The 24,886-nt window shown below is 40.6% G+C and overlaps 2 long non-coding RNA genes across 2 annotated transcripts in view; both read right to left on the bottom strand.

Annotated features, from left to right (window-relative positions):
• The window catches only part of LOC109246495 (uncharacterized), a 55,233-nt gene extending 50,307 nt beyond the window's left edge, over positions 1-4,926 (bottom strand). Inside the window, exon 1 of the long non-coding RNA XR_002071368.2 lies at positions 4,701-4,926. This is a non-coding gene — a long non-coding RNA (uncharacterized LOC109246495). The remainder of the gene's footprint in view (positions 1-4,700) is intronic.
• A 4,167-nt stretch (positions 4,927-9,093) lies between these two features.
• Positions 9,094-24,886, bottom strand: part of LOC109246492 (uncharacterized) — an 84,348-nt gene continuing 68,555 nt past the window's right edge. The window contains exons 2-3 of the long non-coding RNA XR_002071367.2: positions 18,574-18,601; positions 9,094-9,278 (exon numbers count right to left, since the gene is read on the bottom strand). This is a non-coding gene — a long non-coding RNA (uncharacterized LOC109246492). The remainder of the gene's footprint in view (positions 9,279-18,573; positions 18,602-24,886) is intronic.

Below are 24,886 nucleotides of genomic sequence, written 5' to 3'. Positions count from 1 at the left end.
CTACCATCTGCCTCAGGGCTCTTGCTCTAATAAAAGTTGGGGCTGCTCCCCACAGTCGGCACCCTCTGGTACCCCTGCTCTTGAGCCTGGGGCAGCCTTTCCTGACTGCCATAACTGATGGCACTCAGATGAAGTAGAAGGAGAGGCATCCATTGGCCTCCACTCCCAGCTCTGTCCCTTACTAACTGTAAAAACGGAAGAGTTCCTTAAATTCTCTGGACCTGTTTTGTTATCTGTGAAATGGGAATAGTAACTCTTGGGAAACAGCTTTGCAACAAAGAGTAGGTTAAATTTTATCCGATACTTTATGTAAGATTTATCTAGTCTAAAGACCTGATGTCTAAGAGGTCCTCAATAAATGGTGGTGGTGATTTCTATAAATAGCCACTCTGGGATGGTCCTTCGATTTTGTGTCCAATTTCAGGACAATGGGCAAAGAGCCTTGGTCTTTTAATTGGACAGATGTGGGCTACGTCCGGGCTTGGTCAGTCCCTGGGAGACCCTGGTCAAGTTAATTAAACTCACCAATGTTCATCTTCTCACTCCTTACACAGGAAGAGAGGTCTGCTTCTTAGTTCTTTAAAGAATTAAAAGAAAGTATGCAAAGTTCTCATACAAAGCAAGCCCTCAACATCTATTGTTTTCCCTCCCACTTCATAGCCAATGCACCTTGGTTTCTCAACAACCTCAAAACACGGTTTATTATCATTTTAGCTTTGTGTATTTTATTGAATTCTAATTCCTTTTAAGTCAGCAAGATAGAACTTCCGTAATTTCTCATTAGTTTATTGACTGGGACCCAAACATTATCCGAATATTAGATATGGACCATTTCCTAGCCCTTCCTTATCAGCCCAAAGGATTTGGCCAGACTTTGCTCCCTTAGAGACCATGTAGCTCAAGCTGTGTCTCTTCCAGGCAAGATATTGGCAGCCAACAGAGGGGAAGGGACAGAAAATCCAGGTCAGCTGCAAAGATGATCAAATAGTTGGAAAAAGGATTCGTGAAAAAATTGATTTTAAAAAATAGAAATTGTTTCTTCTGGAGATATTGAGGACAATTCAGTGTGGGTCGTCAGCACACCAATGTTTTATGCTCCAAGGAAAGGTGCTACTTGGTTACCTCCCATTGCCACAAAAGACAAGGGGCTCTGGGCCGAATCACAGCAGGAGAGATTTAGAGTAAATGTGAGAAAGATGATGGCAACAACAAAGCTGACAGTTCCTCTGATTTGTCTTCTATTATCCTTTGTAAACCTCCCAGAATCATGATTCAAACGTCAGGCTTTGGCCGCAGATGATTACTTCTCTAAGCCTCATTCATTCATTCACTCAACACACAACTGGGGAGATACACAACACTGTATCTGCAGCAAGCACTGTACTAGCCTCATGTTCCCCGACTGTGTGGCATTACAGTCCGGCTGGAGTACATGTTACATACAGGGTCTGTAGAAAGGCATCTCTAGGGTGTAATGATCATTTATTTCCTTGTTCAGGAACTTTGGAAATTCCTACGCCACCCTATCGGTAAAGATACTAAGTTGCAAATTCCTTGGTATGCCATTCAAGTCCTTTCAAGGATCTCACCCTCCTTTCTAGTCTCATCTCTCCAGATTCCTATAAGATGTCTCAACTACACACAGTTCCCTAAATCTACTTTGGTGAAGACATGCTCTTCTACCTTAGGGATTTTGCACATGCTATTTCTTCTGTTTGGCATGTTCTGCTTCCCACCATCACTGAACCTCTGGAAGTAGAGCGGCCCTTGTAGTAAGTAATTGACACATTGTGAGTTCTGTGTATCAGCACCCCTGATAGATTGGGAGCCTCCAGAAACCAGGAATCATGGAACATCCTTATGGTCTACTGGTTAGCTAAGTAACTCACATTATGTCATCAATATGTGGATGATTGGTATAGTAAGGAAGGAAGGGATAGAGAGAGGGAGGTAGAAGGAAGGAAGGAAGGAAGGAAGGAAGGAAGGAAGGAAGGAAGGAAGGGAAGAAGGAAGGAAGGAAGGAAGGAAGGAAGGAAGGAAGGAAGGAAGGAAGGGAGGGAAGAAGGAAGGAAGGAAGGAACTTGATCCATATAATGGGATAATACTTCTGAATCTTAATTATAGTTCTCTCCAAAGGCCTCTTTTCACTTCCTCCACCATCCCTCCACCCCCACCTCTGCCTTGAACTTGTAACCCACTATAGAAACTGAAGCAAAAACAAAATCAGCTTGAGTCAGAACTCAGGCACACATCTACAGAGTGAGTTTTTATGCTAGCAGGTATTAGCTAGATGACCCTGACTGAGAAAGAAGGGGAAAAGAAGGAGTAGCTCTCAGATCAGAGAGGAAGACACAGAATAATCTCAAGGTCAGTAGGACTAAGGTTTAGACCGGGAGGGTGAGGAAAGACCTTCCTTTGAGAGCACCTGGGAGTTACGTCAAGACAGACTTAGTTCTAAGTTGTCATGCTTCCTCCCATCCAAGGAGGACTAATTGCCTGGAGTCTACCTCCTGCCCAGGGAGCATCCCTCTGGAGATAACTGGTCAGGGCACTGGAGATGCTGCCCTAGCTTCTGCCCACCATGACAACCCTGGACTTCTACAACCCAGAGATCTTGTATGACAGACATGGATGCTTGTGGCCTGAGAGTGGTATGAAACAATCCAACATGGTCCCTCCTGGGTTGAACTCAAGACACAATGAACAGGAACACGATTACTGAGACTGTCTGAAGGGCCACCACGGTCCCCTTCAGTGATTTCCTGCAACAGATTTTATGAAAAGTGGCAGTTCCAACCTATGGCCACCAGCACGGGCATCCAGAAAGTTCATTTGGAACCTGTGTTAGTTTCCTAGGGCTGCTCTAACAAATTAACACAAACTGGGTGGCTTAAAACAACAGTAAGAACTGGTATGAAATCTACTATCGCACCATTCCAGAGGGCAGAAATCTGAAACCAAGGTGCCAGCAGGGCCACGCTCTAGAGGCTCCAGGAAGAATGCTTCCTTGCCTCTTTGAGCTTTTTATCGTTGCTGGCAATTTTTAGGGTTTCATGATAGAGGCAACATAACTCCCATCTCAGCCTCCCTGTTACATGTGCCTTCCCTCTCCGTGTTGGCCTGTGTCTCCCTACACTAGTGATTGGATTTAGGGTCAATCCTAATCGATTATGACCTCAGCTTAATTTGCATCTTAATTACACGTGCAAAACCCTATATCCAAGGTCACATTCACAGGTACCAGGAGTTCAGACTAGACTATAACTTTGGGGGAACATAATTCAACCTACAACAGAATCTTGTTATTTCTTACCATAGCCTTCAGTGAAGTGGCAAATTAGATGCTATGTGATAACTTGCTCTATACATGTTTTTACTCAACTATTGGAAAATCACATCCAAAAGACGACCCAACTACATTAGAATTTCCTAATTAGTGGGGGCGCCTGGGTGGCTCAGTCAGTTAAGCGGCCGACTTCGGCTCAGGTCACGATCTCGCGGTCCGTGAGTTTGAGCCCCGCGTCGGGCTCTGTGCTGACAGCTCAGAGCCTGGAGCCTGTTTCAGATTCTGTGTCTCCACCTCTCTCTGCCCCTCCCCTGTTCATGCTCTGTCTCTCTCTGTCTCAAAAATAAATAAACGTTAAAAAAAAAAAAAAATTAAAAAAAAAAAAAGAATTTCCTAATTAGTGTTTTGCAGAATACCATATCTGAAGATGTAATTAACTGTGCCAGGACTCAAGGGTTATGTATCTATTAGGGCCCCAATCAGAAGCAAAACCAAAAAATGATATATATTATATGTTATGTATCATAGACAAAGTATGATATATAGCATATATAATATATATATATATTGTCAAAAATTAAGAGATGGCTAAAGTAAAGTGCAATTAGTAACAGTTTATTGTGCACACACCTAAAAGGCACTTTGCAAACTGGGAGCATTCAAACTAAAACATGGAGTGAGGCTCAAGGGTACATTGTTACAGACCAGCTACTATAGTGAGAAAGTAGTGACTGTTTTTTCTTCCCAGTGATCTGTTGTAATAGTAAATTTTCTTAAATGATAGGGAATCAGTCAGTGGTTATTTCATATCAACCTTGGGAAACAGTTCAAGTTTTCCTCATGATTTCCAGAGGCATAAACAAGAAATGACCCTGGTTGAGTTAGACTTGCAAAATAAGCTAAATTAAGCTTTGTTTGTATGAATAAACTGGTTTTGTCTGCTCAGGGAATTTTCAAGATTAGTCTCCATTTGTTTCTGCTTTTAAAAATATCACATATCATATGGGGCGCCTGGGTGGCTCTGTCCGTTGAGCGACCGACTTCGGCTCAGGTCATGCTCTCACAGCTTGTGAGTTCGAGCCCCACGTCAGCTCAGAGCCTGGATCCTGCTTCAGATTCTGTGTCTCCCTCTCTCTCTGCCCCTAACCCACTCTCATTCTGTCTCTGTCTCTCTCAAAAATAAATAAACATTTAAAAAAATTTTTTTTAATTTAAAAATATCATATAAATACACAAATTTTATATTATATAATTTGGGAACTTTTAAAGAAATCTCAGTAAAGCCGTTGTCTTTCTGTCTGTTGTTGGAGCTTGAAGTCCAATGAAGAAGGAAAGATGAATGTAAAGTGGGGGGGAATAAAGATACGCTAAAATCCAACGGCACAGCTAGAACCCAGGTCTCACTGCCTCTTACCACACTGGCATGGGCATCCTCCTGTAGGAGAAGCTGGTGCTCTGCACGTGGGAGTTAAACATACGCCTGGCTTCAGGGTTGGAGAAGCTGAGAGAGGATTCTTGGAAAGGTAGAGAAGTTGCCGGGGCAGCTGCTGCCCCACATCAGTAAGGTGGGACAGCAGATAAGCAACCACGTGAGAGCTACAAACCGCTGCGCTCCATTTCCTCCATTTCCGCCTTGTAACTTGCGGCCTGCCCTAACTGGAAACACAGAGAGAAGGGAATTCTGGGAAATGTAGTTCAGCCTAGCCAAGCTGACACATTACAAAGCTACCATATATCCCATAGCCCACCGTTGAAAACCACAACATGCCCTATGTCTCGGAAAGACTCACAAGCACATTACTGTGTTAAAGGCTCAGCCAAGTCCTGAAGTTTAAAAATAAATATTTAACTCTGATCTAGGATTTCCCACACTTAGAATCACTGCTTTTGGAGATTATTAACTCATTGTAGAAACTCAATGATTACTTATTATTGTGATGTCTGTTTGGGGGGAGGGGGGATAGTTCTACGAGTGAATTTCAGAAAAAAACTTTGTACTGAGGTGCTGTGTCTTTCAGAATGTCAGTATAAGTGCAGGGTACTAAGTGGAGAAGAGCTTCCTCAATTTACTCCTCAACGAATTCAGCCATTCCCAATTTCAAAGACAAATATATTGAATTTAGGCAGCAGTCTGAAGAAATGTAGAACTTTTCAAATAATACTAAGTAACCTATTTTAAATGTGGTAGCTCTATTTTATTTTCATTAAAGGCCTGATAAGGAAAGCTCAGTTGATTTCCTATTTGCAAGTAATATAACTTCCTACAGAAGCAACATGTACACGCACATCTGGTAACTTATAGTCATTGTATTAAACATTTTAAAAGTAGATTGAAAAATTGTTACCATTTGAGGCAGCATACTAACAGTAAAGAAAACAGACTCCAAAACCAGACTGCTTAAACTTGTAACTCAGGTCTGCCACTTATTAGCTGTGTGACATTGGCTAAATTACTCAACTATCCTGAGCCTGTTTTCCTATATGTAAAACGGGGATAGTAGTAATATTTCCCCCTCCATAAGTTATAACGAGTATTAAAGTAGGTAATATTTGCAAAGTGCAAACATTACAATGTGCTTGGCACGTTGTGAATGGTGTGTGTGTGTGTGTGTGTGTGTGTGTGTGTGTGTGTACAGCTCCTCACAGCAATCCCTGCAGGGTTTATACTATTATACCAATTTGATAGTTGAGGAAATCAAGTCCTCTTGAGGTGAAGCCATTCTCTCTCAGGTCACATGGCATGAGTCAGAGCCAGGACAAAACCCAGAATGACTGACTCTAAAACATGGTCTCATTCCACAAGGCCATGGCACCTCCCAAGCAAAGCTTAATGGCTCTCTGAGACTTCTTCCTGAAAGTCTCAAAAGACAAAATCAAATTGACTAGGTCCAGAAATGGAATTAGTCCCTCTCCCCAGGGGTACTAAAGTTGTTGCTGTCACTCATTCTTGACCTAGACTAGATATGAATGCAGAGCTTAGAATGCAAGGTTCCATGGGTTTATTTTGCCCTGAGCTTACACGGTCCCTAGAAAGTTCTCTAAATACTTTCAATCAAGGGCTCAGAAAAATTTTTAAAAATAACCTTGCACATACAATTAGAAACTGGCATGTGGGGAATTAAATATAAGATGAAATTGTCTGTGATTTTCAGGGACTACTTGAAGGGAGGTGCTTTGAAGAAAATACCTCAGACTCTCAAAACCCACACAAGGGGTCCGACATGACTGTCCACAGCAGGGCTCACGTGAGCTCGAGGGCAGAGACTCTGAGCCAAGCGAGACCCTCCTCTCGCTGCCCGTCAGAGACGGAGAGAGACCAGGCTGGAAGGGTCTGAGGCAGGTGTAGCTGTGTTATCATGATTTTAATGACTATTACAGGAATGTGAGTCAGGAGAATATTTTAAAAGCAAGTCTGAAATAATCCCTTTCACATAAAAATCATGTACCTGTATGAGCATGGTTGAGAAACAGATCAAAAATAAATTTCCACACATGTCTATAATTGTTCAAGTAATTTGAAGGATGGATGCCTTCCGGACACCAGATCACGGTTTCTCTACAGGCTGTGAAATAGTGAAAAGGAGAAAAGAGGTTTGTTCGCAGTTCTCCAGGAAGCTTCTCTGATGCCTGCCGCCCGCACTGATTTTGCACATCCCTGGACCCCTCCTGCCAATATAGTCAGCACAACATGTTTTGAGTCTGTGATTTTTCTACTTATTCCCTGACTGACCTAAAGTAAACTTCCTAACTTCTCTCATCCTGTTTCCTCAATGTCAAAATGAGAAAACTAATCCCAGTCTCACAGGTTGCAATGAGAATGAACTTAGCCAACTACAAGGGCAGTTTCAGCAGTGTTTGGCACAGAGTAAGTGCTCAATAAATGGTAGTGTTTCTTGGGCTCTCCACGTCGCTGCCTCCTGCCTCGCAGGTCCTTGTCCTGGATATTAGCCATGGGAACTATTGTGAGACTCACGAGAACTTGAAAATATCTGTTTCTGAGATTTCAGCTCTAAAATCATCACAACGTTGGATCCAATCACGGAGTTAGCTTAAAGTTATAAAATGACCCTCAAGGCAGAATAAGGCCTGATTTAGATATTAATTTTGTAAAAGAATGAATGTGTGAGTATCTGTGAAAGGCACATTGGTGGCTTCCTCAGAACTCCTTTGGACACAAGTGACAGAAGCCCAATTCAAATAACAGTGATAATAATAATGGTAATTTATCACATCATTTAGCCGGAAATTCAGGAGAGCTCTTATTCCCAGTGCTAAAAAAAAAAAAGACAAGGGCTCAAACAGTGTCATCAAAAGTGTTTCTCCATTTCTCAGGGTGCCTGGGTAGCTCAGTTGGTTAAGCGTCTGACTTCAGCTCAGGTCGTGATCTCACAGTTTGTGAGTTTGAGCCCCCTATGGGGCTCCAGGCCGATGGTTCAGAGCCTGCTTGGGATATACTCTCTCTTCCCTCTCTCTTTCTGCTCCTCCCCCACTCACACTTTCTCTCTTTCTCAAATTAAAAAAAAAAACAAAACTTTTTAAAGGAGCATTTCTCCATTTCTCTGTTTTGTTCTCCTCTGTGTTGGCTTCATTCTTAGGCAACCCCTCAAGTGAGGTGGACGTAGCTAACACTATTACTAGCCAAGGACTCTCAAAGTATTCGATTTGCTGACATGGAATCCCATACAATATGTCCAAGGAACCCATTTTACAGTCAAGCAGGCAATGCTGTGGGCACATAATAATGGGACACACTGGTCCTAGCACATACCACTGATAATTAGCAGCAGGGGTCCAGTAAGCAGTGATATGGCCATTTGAAGGCACTGCTGGGGCACTGGCTTGAGATGATACCTTGCAAAGACAAGAGGCCACCTTATGTACACTCCAAGACATCTCATATACATGATATTGGTGATTATGGGTGCTGGTGCAATATTCCTTGTCGGTAGAATACACGTACGTGGGAACCAGAGGGTGAAACTAGAAATGACCTCACTGACCATCGCTCTCAAGGATCCATGAGAACACCTGAAGGATCTGGTTCCCAGGGACTTCCATGCTTCCCATTTCCATACCTTTGTGCTGCATGAGCCTAAATGTCCTGGTTTCTAGAAGGCACAGAGCAAGGGTCCCATTAAACTTTAAGCTATAGCTTCTGCCAAGTTATTTCAAGGTGTTCATGCCAAGAGAACAGTGGAAAGGAGTCACCATTTTGGCAGAGCTGGGATTGTGATCACCCGGAGAAAGCTGTCACACACAGGAGGCAGAGAAAAACAGATTTAGCACCCCGATGGCCACAGGGGTGCTTCTTGGCACTCCCCTGCACCATTTTGATGGCTAACGGAAAAAGACAACAGCCTCGGCCTGAGATGGGCATGGAGACTAGGAATGAAGACCCGGGTTGCCCACCAGCTATGCCACCTAGACCAAGTATGAGAGGGCTCTGGACATGTGGTAGAGGAGGGAGATGAGGAGTATGGCTCTGGCCTTGAGACAGCCACAGCAATGAGCACTGGAGTTTATTCCACCAATGTTCCTCTCATATCTTTACTATCGGAAGACTCCTGGATGAATCCTGGAGGCATTCATCCCAGACGGGACACATCCTCTGTGTGAAGTGGACCCAAGTGCTACATGGATGAGGTGGGGGTGGGGGAGCACTGTGGTGTGCTGCCTGACCCCGCGGGACTGAAACATGCCCACTTTCATAGATACTGGGAACGTGGGCGGACAATTTCTCCCCACCGAATCACTTTCAGGGGTTTTCTCTCAACAAAAGGACTTACCTTAACTCCACTCACCTCTGTTTTATGCAAGGGTAAAAGAGGTCCGATATCCTCACCTCAATCCAGGACAATCTGAATGGTCATCCCGGCACCAGATAACCCATGGGCCTCTGTGGCAACCCCACTTTCGACGTCCTCCTCTGCCCAGCTGTGCCTTCCTCATTTGTTTGTAGTGATGTTCCTGAGATCAAGCCTCAGAGCAGCTCCTGCACAAAAACCTTCAACTAGAGTCTGTTTCTCTAGGCCCCTTACCTGGGACAATAGCTGACATCTATGGAATGTTTACTGCGTGCCAAATACTTTGCAGATGTTGATTCATTCAATGCTCACTGAAAATAATATTATCCCCATATGACAGGTGAAAACTTTAGGTTTAAAAGAGGCTAAATGACATACGTGAAGCCTGATAGGATGATTTGAATATTAAACTTGGGACAACTATGTACTTTGATCAGGTCGGTCTCATTGAAATTTGGAATGCCACCAATGTCTTCATTATCGGCAAATGGCTCTGATGATCCGTGACATGTAGTACTCTGTACCCACAAAGGTTCCATTTACATCACACATATTCTGAGACAACTAGTGACAGTGCTTTGGAGTCTACCCAGTGGCCACGTCTCAATGGGGTTTTATTGTACCCTCACCAATTCCAAAGATCAATTTTATTTATTATGACCAAATCCCAGTATACAAGGCTGGCAAAAAGTAAAATAAAAAAGGAAAAGAAAGGAGCGCCTGGGTGGCTCAGTCAGTTGAGCAGCCAACTTCAGCTCAGGTCATGATCTCGCGGTCCGTGGGTTCAAGCCCCGCGTCGGGCTCTGTGCTGACAGCTCAGAGCCTGGAGCCTGCTTCAGATTCTGTGTCTCCCTCTTTCTCTGCCCCTCCTCTGCTCATGCTTTGTCTGTCTCTTTCTCAAAAATAAATAAACATTAAAAAAATTTAATAAAAAAAGGAAAGAAAGATGTTAATATTTATTGACTGCTTTGCCCTGTACTAGTGCTTTTCAAACTTCTTTTACCTCAACTTGTAGTAAGAAATACAGTTTTCATGGTAACTTGGTGTGTGTGTGTGTGTGTGTGTGTGTATGCACGAAACTGAAGCAAGAAAATGTCACTATCCAATACATACCTTCATTAATGTGACACACTCTGATATTTTCTATTCTACTTGAATGTTTTTAAGCCGGTCACTGTACACTATATTGATTTCATACTTAATGATCATGAAGTACACTTTAAAAAACACCACCCAATGCTAAGACTCTTCACATGTATTTACGAATTTAGCACCTCCCAAAGAAATTATTGTCATCCCCTTTATTAATCAAGTACATGATTTAACAACTCTCCATTCTACAATTCATAAATGACAGAGCTGGACTTTAAACTGATTAAACTACTAAATTATTGTTTTTCAACTTCTTGGTTGAAATAAATGCCAAATGTAAAAGGAGAGAGAGAGACACAGAGAGAGAGAGAGAGAACAGAAGAGAAAATAAAGAAATAGAGGTGTTCTCTGCATTCATTTTCTTTTGCCTCTTACAGCAGTTCCCTCTCTGTTCTCAGGAGGAGGTCAGAGCTAGCAAGATTCCCGGACCCCATGCAGATGGAGTAACTGAAGGCAAATGGTGACCACCTTGCCATTCCTCATGAGATTTCATGGAATTGAGCGTGTAGCTCAAGAAAACGTGTCTTCCTATCGAGGCGATGTGCTCTCCCACTCCGTGTACGGCAAGATATCCAAGTAAGGATGAGGTTGTTTCTCATCATCCTAGTTTTAAGCACCATTTTTTTTTTTTTTTTTTTTTTGCTTCTTGAGGAGTAAAGGAACTGTCAAGTCAATCAATGCTCCTATGGACTTCTTTCTGGAAGTCAAAAAGTGAGAAAATTTGCCCTGTTGCAGCTTAAGCACGTTATTCACTCTGGACTCTTATGGGTAAATGAAAGTGAACTGTGATATATTTCCTGAGCTGCCCAAGTTTTAGTGTTTGTTAGCATTTGAGGAAAAGATGAATTTGAGGGATGAAATTCTCTTAATCTCTCCCCAGCTTCTTTAGCAGCACTGTCCTCACAACCAATACATTGATGTGAGGTACACAGAGCATCTTCCTCTCCATGCAATTTATTTTTGGTTTTCTACTGTTCCTCAAATACGTGTATACTACAATGAGAAATGTAGACCCTGGTGGTCAACAAGAGCTATAAATTTATGTCTTTTCTAGTGAAGTGGCGGGTCAGAAACCTATTTACGTGGATCATGTGAGGAAGAAGAAAGAGCAATTTCAGACAAGTGTTTACAAAACGATCTTCAGATTTAATGTTTTCCTCGTCTAAATCCCAACAGCAATCATATAAAACTGGCAAACAGACTTTAAAAATTAATTAAAAGTGAGAAGGGCAAAAATAGCTAAATCATTTCCCAAAAAAGAAAACATGTCTGCATGTTTTTAGTGAGTGGACAATTGTTCTTGAACATTTGGTGTGTATTTGATTATAAAGAACATAGAGGCCTTGGTGTGTTGAAGCAAGACCCAGGCCTCAGTATTTTTACCAAGATTCCCAGGTGATTTTGATATCCCCCAAGGTGTGATAACCACTTTCCCAGTAGGCAACAAGACAAATTACAAGACTATAGCAATTAAACAGAGTGGTACTCATGTAGGAAAAGATAAAGAGACCAATGGAACAGAAGAGAGAGCCTAGAAACTCATAGGGCTAGATGCATGAGTGATATATAATGGTGGCGGCTTACAGACACTGGAAAAGAAGAATACTCAAAAATAATGGTAACAAAGTGGTTTCCATAGTAAAATAAGGTTAGATTCCGAAGGTCAACTGGTTGAATTTCTTTTCCATGGTTATGTTTCATATTAGATTTTATTTAAACAAAATGTCTTCCCTTAATTTAAGCCTCATGCTTAACAGACAGCAAACCCAAGTCCAAAGAGGTTACTTAGCTTGCCCAACATGATGGATTTAATTAGTCAAAATCAACTTTTCAGATGGAATGAAAACACTAAATAACTTTCTAGGATATTAGTTTTCCTTAAAGCCTTCTCTTTTATCATCTTAAAGTTGTTATTAATAACCTCAGCACTAAAAGCTTGAAAGTAAAATGACAAAGTCTTAAGTGGCAAATTTGGATTGTGAACATAGGTTTCATGGATAGGTACAGCCATTTAATTGCCAACGAAATAGATTAGTAGAAGTCATTAAGGTTTTGTGGCAAGAAATAAACCACCAATGTCTCCTTCCTTATTTACTTTCCTATATAAAATTTGATTATTATTAGGATTTAAAATGAGTCAAATCAATTACCTTTTCTTTCCCTCTAGATTCTGAACAAATTGATAACTATACACAGGCAACACTGAGCTCAAAATATCAACCTGATTGCTAGTAAAGCTGGACCAAAAAAGGCAACTTGGGTATAAACTCCAAAACTGTGCCCCCCAAAATTGACCTTTCCCCAGTCACAGGCATCAGTAGGTCATAAAAACACTATTCCAGGGAGCTTCTCCAAGGAAGGAAGAAGAGAAAACACACAGATTGCTGGAAGGCAGGCTGATCCCAGAGCAAAGGCAAGATGCAAAACTATGATCCTGCACTGATATTTTCCCCACTCTTCCTTTTGTGCGGAAATAGAATACACATGGGCCCCCAAATATTTATCCACCACTTCTTTTGAGGAATAAAATTGAAGACCCTTCATGGAAGCACAAGGCTGATAAAATAAGGTGCCTTTTTATCAGTTGGGGCCATAGCAAAAATCCAATGACATAATTCAAATGGAGGATTGATTGTTTGAATCGATGGGCTGCTCACAACACTGTGGGTAGTGCTTCAGGAAAATGACAAAGGAGAGTGACGCTCTCCAAAGCTAGAAGCTCCTTGTGGCATACTCTTCTTTAAGACCTGAAGGGCAAAGGGAAGAGGGAAAAGAAGTGTCCAACAGAATATGGCAAAAGGTATGGCTATAGGAGAGAGGAATAAAGCAACTGCCAGGCCATGGCCAAGCAGAGAGGGAACCAGAAAAACAAATACCCCAACCTCCCCTTCTCTACTCACCCTCAGGTCTCTTCCAGATGCCACTCCTTCTCCCTAGGAAAGCATGGTTGATGCAGTCCAGAGAAGTCAGTCTTCCAGGATACAGGGAAGAGTGGACAGGGGTGGAAGGTACATCTGGAGTGTCAGAGAATATCAGCTCAGCCCCTAACATGTGCAACTACTAACCACTACAGGGGACTGAAGCTGTAATACCTACATAACATTATAGCAGCCTGTCTTCAGTACCTCAGTACTTGACCTGTCTTAAGTACTTCGGTGCTTCAGTGCTTTAGTACTCGACCTGTCTTCAGTGTTTCAGTGCTCAACCTGTCTGCAGTACTTATTAAGGGAAAATGTTTATGGCTTCTTTAGTCTCCAATGAGGAGAGTGATCAGATTAATCACAAAAAAGCACTTTATTAAAAGGGTTTTTTAATTCTCAAAATACAGATATGATCAAGATTTCTGATAAATTTTTAACTTCATCATACATAAGATATCTTCTTGTATATATACCTGAGCATTTCTAAAATTCATGATACAGTCATGGAGGTGTTTCAATGCAATTGAAACTAAATCAAAGTAGTACAGGAAACACTTTGTATCACACATATAAGTGTGTAAAACAGAGCTTCTTCCTGCAGAAGAAGATGATGGGGGTAGTGGTCAGGGATAACCCTCAAACCATGGCATTGCCTTCCAAAGTTGAGGTCACTTTGACCCAGCTCAGTTTTCTTCTCAAAGAATGTCAAGATCACTTGGAAATACCACTACTGAGGCTTGGATTCCACCTTTTCATTCCACCACTTCAGAACTATTTAGCTAAAAGCTACACCTCTGCCAATATTTTACCAGCATTTCTCAATAGTTAAAATTTCCCTTTTAGGTGATTCACCCTTTAGAAAATATCAACTGAAGAAAATAAAATTTCCCCTAACATATCAGGAATAATAAAGGATCCAATTTTTCTCTCTTTTACGTGAAGTCTATACAAACCTAAATTCCCAAGGAAGCACAGATCATTCCCATCATTTGCCCTAGCAGCCATAGTCTATCTCATGAATCGCCAAAATGTCAACTGAAGCAGCAGCTGAATGGTCCACTATCCTTCTTTCTGTGATTCCCCAGCTGTTTCACCCTGTGGGCCATTTGTTCTCTTTGTGGCCCTGTCTAAAAGAACAATGCAGAATGTATTCGTTTTGGAACAATGTCTGAGTTGTGCTTCTGAAAGTTCCTACTTCAGTGATCATATAATTTTTTCAGGCACTGTGCATTTTTTTCAGTCTCCAAAAGGACATCAAGTATTGTAGAAAGTGATTTCCAGGTAAATTTGAGCTGAGAATTTCAAAACCCAGCTTGAGATAAAAACAACAATAAATGCCTACGGTCTTAAAGCCAAAGGCAAGAATCACTGTGGTTCATTCATTAAATGTTTGCTGTTTCTTCAATATGCCAGGCAGAGTTCTGGTCACAGTGTGTCAGGAGGAAGGATGGACAGGTAGGAAAAGACCCAATCTACCCAGGAAAGACAAACTTTTATAAATAATTAGAATGCACTGGGTTGAACTCCATGTGTAGACCTACCTATTTAAAATACCTCTTTTCTTTTTTAATAAGAGACTCTTGATTTTCATTGCAATAGTAATGTGACCAACTAAAAAGGTTTGATTTCCTGGACTCCCCTGCACGTGATATAGTTCTGCCAATGAGATTAAGGCAGAAGTCCATGAAGAGGTTATTGCTTCCTGAATAAGAAGTCAAAAATCTCTCTAAAAATACAACTTAGCTCCTTTCCCCTTTGTTCATCCCTCTTCTTCTCAAGAACAGAAGATACCAGAAAGTGCAGCAGTCACCGTGCAACTGTGAGGCAACAAGCATGAGGAGAAAATCCTACCTCTAAGGATAGTAGAGTAGAAATATGGCAAATCCTTGAGTAACCCTGTGAGGCCTTCCCCTAGAATGTCTGTCACATAAGACAAACTAAACCTGTTTAAATCATGTGGGTTTTTTAAATGTTTATTTGTGTTGGAAAGAGAAAGGGGGCACAAGCAGGGAAGGGCAGAGAGAGAGAGGGAGACAGAGAATCCCAAGCAGGCTCTATGCTGTCATGCAGAGCCGACTTCTGGCTCCATCTCATGAACTGTGAGATCATGACCTGAGCCAAAATCAAGAGTCAGACTCTTAACCAACTGAGCCCTGCAGGTGCCCCTAAACCATGTTTAACTGTGGTAGATGACGATAGAAGAATGCCTCATCCTATAAAATACAAAAGAAGGAGCAAAGAAAGTTTTCACAAGACACACTGGCATTTGAAACGTGAGGTGTAAGGAAGGCAGAGGCAGTAAAGTCTAGGGGTTAAGGGGAACTGGACTCAGAATGCTTGAGTTTATAACAAGTTTCTGCAACATACCTACACTTGTGTATATTTCATCTCTCTGTACCTCAGTTTCCTCATTTGTGGGAGAAGGGGTAATTTACTTCTTAGCACAGTTTTAAGTATAAAACAGTTATCACTGGTGACGCTGCTAAACAATACTGGGCACACTGGCAGCAGACACATGAAAAGATGCTCAACATCACTCATCATCAGGGAAATGCAAACCAAAATTTCAATGAGATATTACCTCGCACCTGTCAGAATGGCTGAAACCAAAAACGCAATTAATAAGTGTTGGTGCAGATGTGGAGAGAAAGGAACCCTCTTGCACTATTGGTGGGAATGCAAACTGGTGCGGCCACTGTGGAAAACAGTATGGAGGTTTCCCGAAAAAGTTAAAAATAGAACTACCCTGTGATCCAGTAATGACCGTACTGGGTATTTACCCAAAAAATACAAAAACACTAATTCAAAGGGATACATGCACCCTTATGTTTATTCCAGCATTATTTACAACAGCCAAATTATGGAAGCAGCCCAGGTGCCTACTGGTTGATGAATGGATAAAGAAGATATATATATAGCGGAATATTATTCAGCCATAGAAAGAATGAAATCTTGCCATTTGCAACAACACGGGTAGAGCTAGAGAAAAACAAATACAATACACTTTTGCTACTGTGTGGAATTTGAGAAATGAAACAAACAAGCAAAGAAAAAAAGAGAAAGAGAGGCAAACCAAGAAACACTCTTAACTATAGAGAACAAACTGATAGTCGCCAAGGGGGAGGTGGGTGGGGAGATGGGTCAAATAGGTGATGGGGATTAAAGAGTACACTTATCATGATGAGCATTGGGTAATGTACAGAATTGCTGAAACACTATATTGTACACCTGACACTAACATACCTCTGTATGTTAACTCTACTGGAATTAAAATTAAAAACTTAATTAAAAAAAATACTGAACACATCATATGGCAGGTGCACGTAGATGTACAGGGGACTGAGCTGCTATCCTAATAGCTGAACACCCAAAAGCAGTTGTGCATTCTGCATACTGGCTGTCTGTTATCAAATATTTCCTAGATAGATCTGTATTATCAGTTAATTCACTTGGATTAAGAAAGGCTGATCAAAATATGTCCCTTTCTTGGGATGGGACTGAGCAATATGCAGGTTGAAAATTTTTACAGCTATCAGATATGGGCTCTAGATGGGTGCCTGAATAGACCTGCTTTTCAGTTTGACGATTATTTATCATCTACATGGAGCATTCCTCTCTGTCACCTCTATTTTGCCATCAGACTGTTCCTATTAGATTGTTCACTCCATATTCAATTATGCCCTCCACCTAACCAAAGGCGTTTCTAACTCACCCTAACTTCTGATTTCTTCCTGAAAATACTCCCAAGTTCCTGTGACTTTGTTTTGCGCAGGATTTTGTTTTTATTCAGATATAGTGAAGCCAACAGATCAGGAGACGACTGCCATTGAAAAGTGTTTTTCACAATTTCTAACAGAAAGGGACACACCACGCCATGCAGGGCTGCTTGGGGAAGCACCAGGGTCACTCAGGAAGTGGAAGGAGTGAGGCAAAAACATGGGCAAAAGCCTTTATTGTGGTTTTGTGGGAAGGAGTGGGTGAGGCAGAGTAAACAGTTTCGGATTGCATCGTTTAAATATTTTCTATGGGTTCTGGGCTCTAGAGGTTGTCCCTAATGGTCTGGTACTGGGCCTTGGGATGAAAAGGGCATGGGAATATTGCCTCCTGGAGTATAGGAGGTAGAGAAGCTTGTTCAGAGTGTGGGCTCTGGGATTGGTTGGTTTGCATATCAAGGGTGTGCTCATAGACAAGTCATTTCCTATCTCTAGGAGTTAGCTAGGCCTGAGAGGGGCATCCTTTTCCTGGTCTAGCTAATGTATTCATTATCTACATTAATTTGGTCAGTGAGGCCCCCAAGACATCAAGGTCTCATAAGATACAGAAAATAAAAACATGACTGATACAGTCTTGGGCTCCAGTTTTGTGTTTTTGATTTACAGTATTTCCATTGTATGTTAAATTTTCTTCCGTGCCATGTAAATGTTAAATTCTGGTAATCTTACAAATAAGTAAGCTACTCACGGTTAAAAACATATTTTTTTTTTCAAAATGAAATTATACAAGTATTCAGATTGTTTTGGCTGGACCGTTCTGGCGTCTTTATTTTCCAGGTCATTGCTATGACTTTGGACTGTGAAGAGGCAGGCATAGTCAGTTAAGTCTCTGAATAAAGAGATACTTTCCAGTTTGCACTCAAACAAGATTAAACGTAGTGCCTCCACAATTACTACAATTAGTCTAATATATGTAATTATTCTGTATCATACACATACCCAAATAGCTATCATCTCAACATCTTGCTCCAAATAATTGCATCTTCTTTTAGAAACCATATTTGATTTTTGGAGGTTGGGGGAAGAGTACAGCAAATGCTAATAGGCAATACAAGGTTTTTTTGCAATAAAATGTCATAATTTTTTTTTCAAATGTCCTTTTGTCTTCATGTTCTCTAGACCTGTAAACACCCTGTGTATAGGAACATGTCTGACTTATGCTCGTCCATAGTATATAACCCAAGGCTGGCACATAACAGAAGCTCAATAAATATTTGTCATAACAATGAATAGTGAAGAAATTAATGTAGACAGTGAATACATTAGTGTACTGTAAAGTAATGTAAATTACAAACATGAGCGTATTTTCAGTCTGTGTGAAGAAATCTCTCTGGAAGTCTACTGAACTAAATTGTTAAAGTTCACTTCTCCATTTCCTGAAGGCACAGGAAGATATGTCAAGAACAGCCACATTAGCCAATATACAATATTTGTACTATACAAATCACTGCCCTTAAAGTTTTCATACCCAAACTCAAAAAACTCCCAAATCACAAACTCTTATTGATTTGACCTTGCATTTGAATAACTCAGTAGAGTTTGCAAAGCTCTGTTAATACATGATCTCATTTACCCTTCATAACCACCTTGAGAGGAAATTAGGACGGGCCCATACTCCCATCAGCCCAGGTACTTACACAATCATGAGCTCCAGAGATTTTGAACCTAAAAAAAAAAAAAAAAAAAAAAAATCATCTTAGAGTGCGTGGGAATTGGGTACTTCATTAGGCTACTGCACTCAGAAATCTCAAAAAACAGAAGAGGCAGATCAAATTATTGTGCCCACCACATCTTATATAAAAAAGAAGATGTCAGCTTTAAAGTTTAAATTATATACCCAAACAGCCAGTGACCAGACCAGTGACTGGAGTTCAAATTATCTTTTTGTTCAACCTGCCTGGTTGAAAGTGATCTGCTAGAATTATTTAATCCAGTAATGAAATTGCTGACCTTCAGTTCTTTGAAGTCATTGATATAAGTTTTTGCCTACTTTGTGTCCTCTCTCTATTTATCTCTCTCACATTAGGGGATTCCTTACAGGCCCATGCCCTCAGTTTTTCTCTACTTCCCATAACTTTTGAAAAGCAATCTAATAAACTCACTCACTGGCTCTCCAGTGATAAAAGCCTTCTTTTGTAGTATTTGCCAGTTTCTGTGATGTAAACACTCCCTCCATTGTCAATTTCAAGGATGGCGGTTTTTAACAAGAAGATTACAAAATTCCTGAAAATTTAACAGTTAGTGACGAAATCAAGGATGAAGATTATTTACTGCCCTTCTGAAAGTCATTCGCAAAGCAATGCTACTTCCCAAAGTATACCTCAGCTCCCCAAAGTATGGAGTATCACCTCACCTGGAAGATGGTTGGAAATGTAAATTCTTGGGCCCCCCTCAAACCCAGATTGTAAACTCTGATTGTGGGGCTCCAGAATCTCTATTTTAATAAACACTGTGCATACTAAAGTTTGAGAAGCACTTTATTAGTTTGTTAGGCTGCCATAACAAGGTATACCATAGATTAGGCAGCTTAAAATATGGAAATTTATGTCCTCACAGATCTGGAAGCTAGAAGGCCATGATGAGGGTATCAGCCGGTTTGGTTCCATTCTGATGTCTCTTTCCTTGGCTTGCACGTGGCTGCCTTCTCCCTTTGTCTTCACAGTGTCTTTTCTCAGATTATGTCTGTGTCCTCATCTCTTCTTATAAGGACAATAGTTGTTTTGTATTAAGGCTTACACCAATGAACTCATTTAACTTTAATTACTTCCCACGTTCAGAGGCACTGGGGCTTAGAAATTCACCATACAAAACTGGAGGACAAAATTCAAACGTTAAGAGTGTCCAATAAATATTCGTTAAAATATTTGTTTCCATTAATGAATGAATGAATAACAATAATTCAGGAGGGAGATACAGAACCAATTTATTGAAAGGCTAGGATCTACAATGCTAATCTAATTACTCCCGAATATTGACTCCATCTATTTAGTTAGCAGGCAGAGAATGGTAGTTATTAGCAAAAGCACTCAGTAGTTACATGAAAAAAGTTGCATCATCAAGTGGCCTTGGTTTTTATTAACTAGTCTGTTGGCTATTCTTACAAAGTCTAGAGTGGGATATACCGCTTAGGACGCTTGGGCTGGGCAGGTCTAACTGACACTTGTCATTATTTTAGCGCTCAAATTCAGTAAGACAAGGTAATCTGGCTCCATTACAAAATGGAGGCTAAAAAGGGTCTCTTTCTGTTGCTGTCCTTCCTTTTATACAATCAGGCATTAACCACAGTTTCCCAAGGCCCATATGTACCCACTCACACAAATACATAAAATAAAAGTGGGACAATAATAATTCTTTCTTTTCTGATATAATGGAGTCTGCTATTTAGGGTTACTCAATTATTAAACTCCAATTTTGGAATATTTACTAATTCTACTTTGTCAGATTCATTAAATTGTGTCCATAGGGGCATTTGGGGTACTTTATATTAAAAGAAACGGTGTTGTAACAATGCTTAGACATAGTGTCACATTAGCAATCTCACATTCTAAAATGGTTCATGATAAAATTATAGTCTTAAACTTTTCTAACATATTCTTTAAAATTTTTGTTGTGAACATATATTGAATTCTTGCACATAGAGAATCATTCTGAGTCTTGCTGCCATTAATATCATGAATATTTTCTGTTTTATACGTGAGAAGGGCAAATATAAAAGGAACCATTTATTTTTAAATATTAAGGTGAAAGTAGCAAATATCACTCTCTGCTCCCAAAATTTGTCAGATGGCTTCAAGGAGAAAAAAAATAACACATCATCATTAGCAAACTCCCCAGGCAGAAGCGCTGACATATCGCCTTTGATTAAATCTAAAGTATCACATGTTTTTTGTAACTAGATCTGACAGATAGTTCCCCTGGCATATCAACCCAAAACTATTCAAATACTGCTTGCAGTGCAACTTGCTTTTCTGTATTTAGGGCACCAGTTTTCTCAAACAAGAAAGAAAAAATGTTTTCTGATTCTTCCTAGGAATTCCTGAAAAAAAGGACCATAGAATCCCAGAGCTAGGAGGGACATTGGTGTTCACATAGTTCAATTTTCCATATAATTGGGAAATCCCTCTACACTAGTCCTAACAAACTGCCGCCAGCCTTTGCTTGTACACTTCCCATAACAATGAGCCTGCTTCTTTTGCAGGATCCCACTGGCCCGATTCTGCACTATAGGGTGTCACTAAGTTGTTGACTTTCACAAATTATCAGTCAGATGTTTGAACTTTACTCTCAGAACCTTTTAATTCTTCTCAACTGAGTTAGAAAAGAAATCACCAAATACTCTCCAAATAACTTTTTAATGCCTCTTTACCCTCAATATGGATACATATTTATGATGCAGCAATTAAAACATTAAAATAAAAAATAACCAAAAAAATCCTTGCCTTGAACCTATGCTTTGTCAGACTGTTGCCTTAACTCTCTTCTTCCATAATATTAAGTTTCTAGAAAAGAATATTGTACACACTGTTTTACTTTCCTACTTTCCATGAACTTCAGAGGCAACTGGGCTTTCGCCCTTACTACATCACTAGAATCATTATTCTCAGTCTTTATCAGTGAACATTTCTAAAATATTTGAACACTCCTGATTGCACATTTCTTTGAAAACTTCCCTCTCTCTTGTTTTCTCTGACACAATTCTTTATTTATCCTCACCTATGTCTCCAGTCAATCCATTGTGGTTTTCTTCTTGGACTTATCTTACTTGCTCACTCCTTTATATTTACTTGAGTTTATCTTTTCTGTTTCTTTATTTTTACTCAAAAAAGAAAAAAGACAAATGTCCTTCTGGATATCTATGAATCCCAAAAAATTATATCCAAAATTTTGTATCTACATGTGTGTGCATACTTCTAGGACTTAAGAGTACTTATTGAGAGCTCAAAGGATTCTTTTACTTTTGTTTGTTTTTAATTTTATTTATTTTGAAAGAGAGAGCACACACACAAGTGGGGGAGGGACACAGAGAGAGGGAAAGAGAGACTCCTAAGCAGGCTCCATGATGTCAGAGCAGAGCCCCATGTGGGGCTGGGTCTCACAAACTGTAAGATTGTGACCTGAGCCAAAATCGAGTTGGACACTTAACTGACTGAGCCTCGCATGTACCCCAAGGGCTCAAAAGATTCTTGAAATGAAGTTCTACAATGTTCCCTGAGTAAGCACATCCACTCCTAAGACATCATCTGCCTCCTGTATACACCACTAGGTAGCTCCCCTGATATTTCACAAATGCCTCAAACACAACAGTACAAAAGCAAATCACTAATTTGCCACCGCCACTAAATTTGTCTTTCATACATTATCTTCTGTCTTTATAAATTCCAACACTTTGGGGCACCTGGGTAGCTCCGTCGGTTAAGCATCCAACTTAAGGTCAGGTCATGATCTCACGGTCCCTGAGTTTGATCCCCGCGTCGGGCTCTGTGCTGCCAGCTCAGAGCCTGGAACCTGCTTCGGATTCTGTGTCTCCCTCTCTCTCTACCCCTCCCCCACTTGGGCTGTCTCTCTCTGTCTCTCAAAAATAAATAAATAAATGTAAAAAAAAATTATAAATTCCAACACTATTCAGCCAGTTGTCCAAACTATAAATCAATAACGAATTCATAGCACCCCCTCCCACGCTCCAAATCCAGTCGGTGATGAATTCCTCTCAGTGTCACCTCTCTGACATCTTCAGATTCCATCCTCTCTTCTCCACACTGCTGCCTTAGTTCAGGGTGCCATCATTTCTCAACTCAATTAGTCTAACAGATTCCTAACTGGTCTTCCTTTTCCAAAAAGTTCTTCTCCCTAGGACATTTCTATACTTCTGCTAAGTATATGCCAAAGTCCAAATCTGATCCAGGTACTTAACTATTTAAATACCTTTTGTACTTTACAAGTGTCTTCAGAGTAAAGTCCATAGGTCTTAGAATAGTGAGCAATGTTTTTCATTGCTTCTGCCTGAATGTCCAGCTCATCTCTTGACTATCTCATCTTCCTACCTCTTGCATTCCTCCTTCTGGTGCCCCCTTCCCTCCAGCGTTCCCTGCTACCCTCTCCATCCCCACTCGTATAGCTAACTGATACCCATTCTTCAAAACTCAGCTCAGACATCATATCATCAAATATTTTATTCATTCATTCAGCAAATGTTTCTTAGGAGCAATCTCTTTGCTCAACACCAGGTAGATGCGGAAGACGTAATATTGGTAAGACAAACATAATCCCTGCCTCCTAGAATTTACCTTCTCTTTACAAAAGAATTCATACCAATGAAGTTAAACCAATAAGTATATAACTAACTGTTTTATTAGAACTACAATAAGTGGTTTTAGAAGTAGATATAAATTATGCTGAGAACATGAATATGGTTCAGACCTAGACTGTGAGATCAAGGGAAACCTCCCATAGAAATCACATTTAAGCCGAAGCCTGGAAGATTTATGGGTGTTCCTGGGTGATGGAGGGGAAAGATTCCAGATGAAGGGAACAGCAGGTGCACTGTGCAGAGGGCTTAAAGCAAAAACGCTTGTGTTGTATTAGAGGAATTGAAGGAGGACCAGTATGGCTGTAAGCCAGGGTGCAAGACAGAGCAATACAGATTGAACCTAGAGATATAGGAGTGACCAGATCATACTGAGATCTTTGGCATCTTAGTAATGATTTAAGTCTAATTGTAAGAATAACAGGTAGCCCCCAAAGATTTTTTTAATAGGCAAGTGATTTGATTAGATATGACTTTTTATCACTCTGACTTCTGTATGCAGAACAAAGGGGCTAAGTGGAAAGAGTAGATGCAAAGGGAGCATTTACGAAATTAGTACAATAGTTTAGACAAGGTGTGATGGGGCCTTATACTAGCGTAGTGATGCTGCGATTAGAAAATAGAAAAATATGAGCATTTTTAGGAAGGTAAAAGCAATAGGACTTGACGAAGGATTTATATGGCAGTTAAAGAAGAAAGACATTAAGGGTGACACCTATGTTTCTACCTTGTACAAGTAGGAGGATGATTATGCTATTCATGAATACAAGCCACACTGAAAAAGGAGAAAATTTCAGGGTACAGTCCTTAGTATAATTTCTACTATGTTAAGCTTGGAGGTCACATTAAGTCTGGAGGTGACATTAAGTAAGCAAACCTGGAGGGCAAAAGTAGTAATCTCAAAGTTGAAGACATTAACATGAGTCAGTATATAAGTGGTAATTGAATTTGGAGATGTCATCATCCCAGAATATTAAAATGATAATAATAAAACTAATAATAATAGCTAGCATTTATCAAGATTTTACTCCATGCCTATCACTTTCTTAATGGCTTATCAGATACTAATTCATTAAATCTTCACAAAAGCCTATTGGTAAGTGTGACTATCATCCACATTTTCCAGATAAGAAATGTGAGGCTCAGACAGATGAGGTGAATTATTCAAGTCACACAATGAGTCAAGTGACAAACTATGGACTCAAACACAGGCAATGTCAGCTCTTTAGGTCCGCAAGGTGGTGGAATAGAAAATCCAACACCTCCTTCCCTGACAAAAACGTTGACTTGACAATCATATATGGGCCCTCATACCTTTACAAGAAGCCCAAAATCCAGTGAAGTTTCAGTAGCTTAGACAAGATCAAAGCCAAGAACAGCAGCACTGAAACGAGTAAGAAGGGCCATTTCACTTTAGTCGCATCTGCCCCTTCCGGCATCTGCCCCAAGCCGGCACATCTCACATCTTCCGGCATCTGCCCCAAGCCGGCACATCTCAGAGCTAAAAGGAATTGCTGCGACTGGCAAGGTTCTGATCAACTGGGAGAAGGTACCGAAGCTCGGGCTTCTCTCCCAGGAGGGAGAGAGAGGAGTGGAGCAGGCTTGCAAAGTCCCAACCTTTTGGTGCACCACCTAGGGGGCCAACT

Source organism: Panthera pardus, unplaced genomic scaffold (genome assembly GCF_024362965.1).
Source record: "Panthera pardus isolate Hobbes unplaced genomic scaffold, ASM2436296v1 HiC_scaffold_13, whole genome shotgun sequence".
NCBI classification, from domain to species: Eukaryota; Metazoa; Chordata; class Mammalia; order Carnivora; family Felidae; genus Panthera; species Panthera pardus.
The sequence above is the reverse complement of the archived record's forward strand: the minus strand, read 5'-3'. Positions and strand labels throughout refer to the sequence as shown.